This window comes from Tachysurus fulvidraco, chromosome 9 (assembly GCF_022655615.1).
Source record: "Tachysurus fulvidraco isolate hzauxx_2018 chromosome 9, HZAU_PFXX_2.0, whole genome shotgun sequence".
Classification (NCBI taxonomy): domain Eukaryota; kingdom Metazoa; phylum Chordata; class Actinopteri; order Siluriformes; family Bagridae; genus Tachysurus; species Tachysurus fulvidraco.
The window spans coordinates 19,887,026-19,896,351 of NC_062526.1; the positions used below are offsets into that span (position 1 = coordinate 19,887,026).

At 35.1% G+C, this 9,326-nt stretch overlaps 1 long non-coding RNA gene across 1 annotated transcript; it reads left to right on the forward strand.

The window, feature by feature from the left end:
* Positions 1-3,506: 3,506 nt before the first annotated feature.
* Positions 3,507-6,174, forward strand: LOC125145568. The gene is made up of 3 exons (XR_007143967.1): positions 3,507-4,187; positions 5,154-5,210; positions 5,743-6,174. It is a non-coding gene; the product is annotated as an uncharacterized LOC125145568 (long non-coding RNA).
* The last annotated feature ends 3,152 nt before the right edge of the window (positions 6,175-9,326 follow it).

Consider the following 9,326-nt stretch of genomic DNA (forward strand, 5'->3'; position numbering starts at 1 on the left):
TAGTGTGAATTACTTTTTTTTGGAAAACTGCGGTACTGTAAAAATACCTAAGTATGTTTGACATTTAAACTCAAAAACTGCAAACTACTACTAAGATATTTCTTCATTTGTTTCTTTATATATTATTATGCAGTACAGTATGTAACCCTGAATGTTGAGAATTCCTGTGACTGGGGAGTGCTTACCCTTGAAAAGCAAACACAGAGAGAATGAGGAGAAGCTTCTTCCCGCAGGCCATTCGGAGTCTAAACCAGGAAACACTCAGTATCTAGTACTGGACCTCTCCCTCCATCTTCACTGTTTTTATGCACACCTTTTTTGCATTGACACTTCAACTCTGGAAGAGGTAGGAGTAAGTCACACATGTGCAAGTCACAAGTAAGTCTCAAGTCTTAACCTTCAAGTCTCAAGCAAGTCCGAGTCAATTTTTTGTGAGTCAAGTCAAGTCAAGTCAAGTCACTGCTTTATGTCAAGAAGTTAAAAGTTAAACCTACAGTATATATGGAAAAGTTAAATCTACAGTATATATGGACTATGAGAGTTTTATTTGCAACAAAAAATTATTATATGCATTTATTTTTAAAAGGTGTCCACATACAGGTGAGTTGTAAATACAATAAAAATCTAAAAATTAAAAAAAAAAAAAAATCAAAACTACAAAGTCTAAGATGTAAATGTAACTGAAATAAGGCCAACATAAAAGCATGAAAAGTTTCAATATGCCTCAAACATGGCAGAAGAACATGGAAAAGTATATATATAAAAAAGTACAATGGTTCTTTGCAAACAAATGGCATTTTTTGAACAGGCATTCCCTGACATGACATAACATGAACACATCCTTAAATTAGATCCTTCCTTTTTTACAACAGAATAACAACAACAATCAATCATCAATCAAAAAACGTAAATTATTGATTCACACAAACCTTGAAGTGAATTAACTATTGGGGGGGGGGGGAGAGAGAGAGAGAGAGAGAGAGAGAGAGAGAGAGAGAGAGAGAGAGAGAGAGAGAGAGAGAGAGAGAGAGTGTAATTTAATTAAAGGGATAGTTCACCACAAAATGAAAATTCTGTCTCCTTTTTCTCACCCTCATGATGTAACAAACCTGTATAAATTTCTTTGTTTTGATGAACACACATGTAGATATTTTGAGGACTGTTTGTAACCAAACCATTCATGAGCCCTATTCACTTCCATAGTGGGAAAAAAGAATACTATGGAAATGAATGGGACTCATGAATGGTTTAGTTACAAACTTCCTCCGTGTTCATCTAAACAAAGAAATTTATAGAGGTTTGTAACATCATGAGGGTGAGAAAATTATGAAAGAATTTTTTTTTATTTTTGGGTGAACTATCCCTTTAAATTGAATGTGTGTGTGCATGCGAGACAAGAATATGGCTGTGCTTGCAACTCTTAAGTTTTTTATTTTTGTATTTATATTTATGTTTTTTATATATCTGTGCATCCCCATAAAAAATCCATAAGCTTTTCACTCAAAGCCTAACACTGAAGACCAATTAGTGGTATTGCGAAAAAGCTGACATTTCCACATAAACAGTGACCAACCATTTAGACTACACTGCGCTTGCAAAAAAATTAATTTGATAGAACTTTGTCATTCGGTTGTGAGCGATGTGGTCGCATACTGCTGTTCTTCTCTTCTCAACTTGCACAAAATCCCGGTACCCGAATTTAATAATCTTTGGAGTAGCGCCTTCCATGTTTCGTCACGACTGTTAAGGTTTATTAGTTAGTGCGCGCTCTCACTCCGCTTGCATGCTGCGTCACGTGGTTAGATTTAACTCAAGCCCGAGTTAAGTCTCAAGTCATGAATGTCAAGTCAAAGTCAAGTCGAGTCTTTTTTTTTAAATATTTGTCAACCAAGTCTCAAGTCTCAAATGTGTGACTTAAGTCCGACTCGAGTCAAGTCATATGACTCGAATCCCCCATCTCTGAACTCTGGACTGTCACTTTAACTCTGGACTTGCACAGCACAGTGCCACTTTATACACTATACAGTATACACTATTTACACACCATACTGCACATAGACACTGGACAATCTTTAAAAAACCATACACATTTATGTATATGTATATACATTGTTTTTCCACATATATTTTCATATTTTATATCGTTTTTATATAGTTTATACTTTTTTATTTATCTATCTACTTTCGGTTTTGGTTTATTTTTTTTTAAATCCTAAATTGCATTGCATTTTTTATGCTTATATACCGGCCAGATGCAAAAAAGCATTTCACTGCTTGTCGTACCCTGTATGTATGTGTATGTGACAAATAAAATTTTATTTGATTTGCCCTGCTAAACACTCCCACCCAGACTCTGATTTGATTTAATCAAGGTTTTATTCAAATTAGGTCACACAGAGTTGTTTGCATAGGTTGATTTGCTAGAAGGAAACAAATAAGCAGTTCAGTTTAACACCAAATGTAAAATGGCATCTATACTCTCCCTCTGTACCCAAATTGTTGATATTGTTTTGAATAGCTTGTCCTCTAGTTGTATCTGGTAATTCTTATTGATGTGTAGGGTATTCCTAACTGCTGTTTATTGCCTGTTTGTCATGACACTCAACATTATACTGCCGAGTATGCTCTTGGTCTTCCTGGATCTGCCTGTATGTCGTGTCTTTAAAGAAGTCCTTCTTTGTATAATTTTTTACAAGATTGCTGAAATTGTGAATGGAATCACCTTCCCACTCAATGCCTGATTATGCTAGTAATTGAACAGATGATGATAGCCATTGACTTAAAACGTTTTTCAATGACTTAAAAAATCAAAAAATGCATCTAATGTTAATATATGACCGTGGATACCAAGCCTTTTACACAAGGAAACTGCTTTTCTTATGCAAAACTATTTTGTCAGAATGTGACATGTGCCTGGTGTCACACCAACTAGCACTAACACTAACTAAAGTCTTAATTGAAGAACATTGCACAACAATAAAATAAGAAGGTTTCAGCATATTCCCGTGAGAACCCAGGAATTGCCCTGTATTAATTTTTTATCAAAACATGTCCCAAAGTACAGTATTCAAGTTGCAATTATTCAGCTAGCCAGGTTGCAAGACTAAGCAATCTAAGCAATTGCAAGACTGGAGGTGGGAGTCTGTGTGTTTAAGATAAGATAATGATTCTTTAAAGAAAACTATAATATTAAGACAAGGTGATTGAAATAAAAAGAGACATAAAAAGACTTAACATAAAATTATCCATTGATTATGAAAAACATGCAAAGCAGAACAGTAGAAATATAGTAGTAAAGGTTTTATATTATACAAAGATTAATATTATAGAAAAGTTCAAGATTAATATTAGACCTATTAAATATGTTTGTATTTAGATATTTGGTGGGGTCTACTTGGAGCACCCTCCAAGAAGCAGCAGGAAGGGAGGAACTGCGGTAGTTCTCCCTCACACATTAGGTTAAGCAGCCTGCCACTATAAGTGCTGTCCAGCTGGTCATCAGAGTCTCAAGCATGGTGTTAAAGTCATTTTCCATCATACATGATAGCTTGGCTGTCATCCTCCTTTCTTCTACCATGTACACTGGTTCCAGGGTGCATTCCAGGTGAAAGCTGATCTTCTTCATCATTTTATCCAGTCTCTTCCCGTCTTCATCATAGATGCTGCTGCCCCAGCAGACAACCCAAAAAAATAGCAGATTCCACCACAGACTCAAATTTACACCCAGACTAAATGGTGAAGGAATGTTGTTGTGGTCTCAAAATAGTGTTCATCACTGATGGATTTTAGAATTGTTAAATGCAGTCCATTCTACTTACCCAGATAATTCATTATCATGCTCATTGTCACAGTGTACAGTCCACCAGGCACTAATTCAAGGGTAGAGCAAAGGTAACTATACAGGGCTCTACAAAAAGCAGCACCATATGTGATCACATGACAGAAAAGGCTTGTATTTTTGGTCTTTTTTGTATTTTTTCCCCCAGTTGTGCCCTGTCTGTCTTAGATTTACATCCAATCTGTTTTGCAAACTATCAAAATGGAGGAGGAGGAGGAGGTTTGCATTTAATCATCTTCTAAAGAAGATAAATAGTAACTCCGTTAGTCAGATACTGCAGAACATCTCTGAAAGACACTGAGAACTATAGAAGCTACAACATTGAGAGTTTACCTCCTTCATATTTCAGGTATGTTTCTGTTCTTTACTAAAATACTGCATTAATAACGTAACATGTTAAAAAGCTTAACATGTGGAATAATGAATGTTTTTAGTATAATTGTATTCCTTAGAGCAGAGCTGTACAGAGATCTTGATACCAGCAGGCGATTATTAGAGTCTAGAATATAAGAATCAGATCCACATCTAACTATTAGAAAAACATGGACAGATTCCAGAACATCAGTAGTGATGAAAAAAATTTAATAAATATACAATACTATAAGTGTATACTGAATACTGTAAAAAAATGATTGTTAAAAACAAAAACTTTACAGTGAGTTCTCCATCATTTATCTAAATATTTTATGTGTATTTATACAGAATCTTAACATATTTATATTTGGATTATTAATTAAATGATCTTTGCTTATTGTATTTACATAAGCCTTTCAAGAACCGCAATGTTGTAGCACAGATGAAAAATAACCTAGAGCTGAGTTAATATTATTTCGAAAAATCATTAAACACCAAAAATGGCCATGTGAGCTCCATGAGAAACTCAATCATGCAAAGAAATATAAATAATATCACAAGTATATAAAGTATTACATTATGATGACTCCACATCATTCCTAATAGGAAAAATAAGTATCTTGTCTCTGCATAGAGAACACCGTAATAAATTGGCAAACATAATATGTATTCATTATGTCTTATGATATTATGACAGTCACTACAATATAAAATTTTGCACCCCACATAAATTATACTTCATGGGTTTAAGCCAAAGTTAAAAATGTAAACACTGTCTTACTTCCATAGATGTTGCAGCCAATCCCCTTCTCAGCGGAGCAAACAACACTCTGAAGTCTTATTTTGTCCTTGACAATGGGAGTTGCAGTGATGTGATTTGATGTGATGTATTGTAATGTGATACTTGCAGTTATCTGTTTTGCTGAAGCCAATGGTTTTGATCACATTTCTTATCTCTTAGTGAGTTTCAACACATCAGTGATGGAACAGCGTCTGTTCATGCTCCTGTGTTTCACAGGTGAGCAAATAATACAGCAAAGAATACAGTCCACCTCTACCAAAAGTAATTATAATATTTATAGGAGACAAAGTACTAGTTACATATTCTGTATATCATGTATACATATGTAAAATACACAGAAATGCATTTAGCATTTAATGATTTGCACTTAAGGAAAGATGAGAGGAAATATCATACTGAAAAAAAATTAATGTTGATCTAGCATTGCTGTCATGAAGTGGACTCAGAAGAAGTAGAATCCATACGCTGATATTTATAAAGACACATCAGCATAGAATACAAAACAGGAGATAAGGGCAGAACAAGAAAAGAGGCAGAGTCCAAATAACCAGAAAAGCCATCAATTAGGCAAATCCAAAACACAGAATCCACAAGCACAAAACAGAGAAAACAGACAGATCAAGACACAGAAAGAAAATGTGAACAAAGGAAAGGAAGTAAACTTAGGAATCTGTTCATGACTCCCTCTGGGGGAGGTGTGACTGGAGTTGTAACAATTGCATAAAACCTTAAAATCTATCATCCACAGGAGCCGTCCCTCTCGTCCTGTCTGTCCCTATTTACTTTCTGATCCAGCAGGGGAAAACATGGAGTGATGCTCAGGCTTACTGTCGAACTGAATACACTGATCTGGCTATCATCAAAACCAGTTATGAAATGAGTCAATTTCAGTATGAATTACAGGGACAAAAATTCAGTTCCAGTGCTTGGATTGGACTGTACGATGCCATTAACAGCTGGCGCTGGTCCATGGGAAATGAGCCACTGGGAAGTGCGAAACTGTGGAATTCAGGACAGCCTGACAACTGGGCGAGTAGTGAATCGTGTGTTGTGTTGTACGGTTCTGGATGGTCTGATATACCATGTAGTTCCGCATACCCCTTTGTGTGCTTCGATGGTAAGGAACAGCATTTTTTTTTGTCAGGAGAGAAGGATATCATAATAAAAACAGTGTCGAAAGTGTGGTGTTAGTGTTCTCATTAAATATAACTTTTTAAGACATTTCCATTTGATGCAGAAAATTGTGTACTGGTGTTCATACTTTTGAAGATATCTTTTAACTTGTATACATTCTATGTGTAATTACATCTAGACGTTTTACTTTTCGAAGTAATCCTTTAAATATTTGAGTTGCATTACAGCCATGCACACCGACAGAGGGAGATGTAGACAGTAACAGCTGGAAATGATAGATTAGATGCTACGATGTTGGCCTCTTGATTGGTGGTTGTGAATTTAAATCTCATCAAGGTCGACTACGCTGTTACTGCTGGACCCAAGTCCTTAACCCCCAACAGCTCAGTTTCCAATAAAAATGAGATAAAATGTATGTTGGTCTGCATAAGGGTTTTTGGTCAAATGCCTTATAAAACAGTCTAGTCCTATAAGACTTAAGGGAAAATGCTACATATTTATGCAAATGAGTGAAACTCTTCTGTGTAGATGAAGCTGCTAAACTGAATTTTTCCTGGATTTGGGGTTATAGAGGTCTTTGTGGGGAATAAAGAAAAGATCCTCTCTCTAGTTTCTGCGTAACACTTTTTTGCTAACCATTTTTTTTAAAGGTTTTTTTAATTTAAGACTCCCACACTTTAACACATTCCTCACTTTATTTGGTTTTAGGCCTTTCTGGTTTTCTTGAACCCACCATCACCTAATGCTTACTGGTGGATCAGTGTGTTAGGGCATTTGTAATAGTAATTCTGAGAACTAGGTTCAAGCTCATGTTTCTCACATGTTTTGTGTGATTGCATTAAACCGAATGTGTCCAACCTTATCTGGAAAGGGCTTCCATTAAATGAATGTGTGGCTTCTGCTTAATTAGAATGAAACCCTGTACCCAAACTGGCCTTTTTCGGAAAAGATTAGAGACCCCTGCATTAGAGGGTTGTTAAGGTTGTTTATCCTGATACAGTAACATAAGACAACCTATTACAACTTATAATTAACAAGTGGTAATGTTTTTATTCTTTCAGGAATTAAAACTGAGCAATCAGAGGTACATTTACATCTCTAATCGTCTGACATGGTCTGCAGCTCAGTCTTACTGCAGAACACATTATACTGATCTGGCCAGTGCTAGAAATGCAACAGAAAACTCAATTATAGCCAGGACTGATCACTGGCTTGGTTTGGATCGGTCTGTCCAGAGACACCTGGAAGTGGATAGACAATACCAGCTTCTCTACCAGCAGCTGGATGTCTGGAAAACCTGATAATGCTCTGAAGAATGAAAACTGTGGTTATATAAATAATGGTCAGGCTGCTGATGCACAGTGCTCAGACATAATGCCTTTCTTCTGTTACTCATGTTAGTTAAAGTTTCATTGAGTCTCATATTTAAATAAATATTTGTACATTTAAACTAATAGTAAACATTTAAACTTGTTTGTGTTTGTATGTGTCTATACATTTCTATATCCAGCAAGCAAAAGACGAATCATAAGAGTGAAGGTACAGTCAAGTCAGGATGTGAATGATCCTGCACTAAAAGAGGCCATGTTGGAGCAGGTGAGTCTCATCCTCCTAAAGACTCCACTTATAACATACTTTTTCCTTCTTATTACTGCAGACAGAACCAGACACTGACACACTGTACTGTAATCACAATCTGACTGTTGGTTTCAGTTTCTGTTGCATTTTTACAGATTTCACATAGAGTCTCCACTATGTATCAGTGAGTAATAAAAATCCTGTTTTTCAGATCAAGCAGAAACTAAAGGATCATGGGATGGCAGAGAACATCACAGTGAAATGGAAAAAGCAACCAGATGGAAATGTGTTTTTCAAGGAGAAAAATAATTAAAGTTCAGGATAAAAAGGGTTCTAACCCTATTCTGTTTCTCAAATTAAAAATATCTATGTTAGTGTAAGTGATATGCTCATTATAGGTTGGTTGAAAACATACTGAGAAGTTAATCGTAGATGAAATTGTAGAATATTTAAATATATCTTACAGACCTTGGAAAGTTTATCCTGGTCATTCAATGATCAAGCATTGTACTAGCCATTGATTCACAATGTCTTCCTTTCTTCAGTTTGGTGTTTAATCATGATTAAAAATACTAAATGTAACGAATGTGCATGCACTTCCTCGCTCATGTTTTAGAAGGAACATTGGTTCCTTTTGTACAGAAGCAGAAATAAATTGTGAAACTTTCTACTCTTTCCTATGCCTAACAGTGTGCTATTTTCAAGAAAGTTCCACAACATCATTTAACTATCTACAATGTGCTTTGTGCCAAATCTAGTCAATCACCTGAGCTGTCTTTGTGTGTTTATATGTTGATGTTTTAAGATAAAATGCTAAAGAAACATGCAATGAAATTCTATCATATCGACAATATTTTCTATCTTGTATTATACTCACTTCATATTAAACTTCGAAAATATGTAATCTTGTATTATGTAGACTTTCATTTAGGTTTTCTGTTGATTTTGAATTAGAGATCATAGACTATATTATGTGAGAATAATGAATCAATGAATAATGTGCAGGGCAGAGGTGGGGACAAGTCACACATGGTCAAGTCCCAGCAAGTCTAAAGTCTTAACCCTTTAAAGTCTTGAGTCAAGTCTCAAGTCACAGTTCAGATAAATCAAGCAAGTCAAGGCAAGTCAAGGGTTCACCCTAAGCAAGTCAAGTCACAGTACTAAAATAAATAGAGGTTAATTTTTTTTCTATTTATCTTTGCACAGAAAAGACTTGCATACATATATTATGTATCTTATTAATGTATCTTATTAATGTAGCACATATATGCATATGATTTCATATATAATAAACATATAGTTTATTATATATGAAATCATATGTATATATGTGCTAATTAATATCTGAAAATAAAATTAAATTGTGTTGTTTACACAAAACATTTAAAATCGAGTCTAAGATATATAATCCAATTTGTCAAATTAAATAAGGTTTGCCAAGACATTGGCACTAAGCTGTGAACGATGAATGAATAGATTTCATCTGCTTTTTGTGGTATAAGTACAGCCCAGTTTCATCACCTTTGATTTGCACTTCTTCATCTCCATGACCTGTCTGTTCCATATTGGCATGCTCTGCCTCCTGCTGAATTTTACACAAAAATGTAAAATTACAAATAA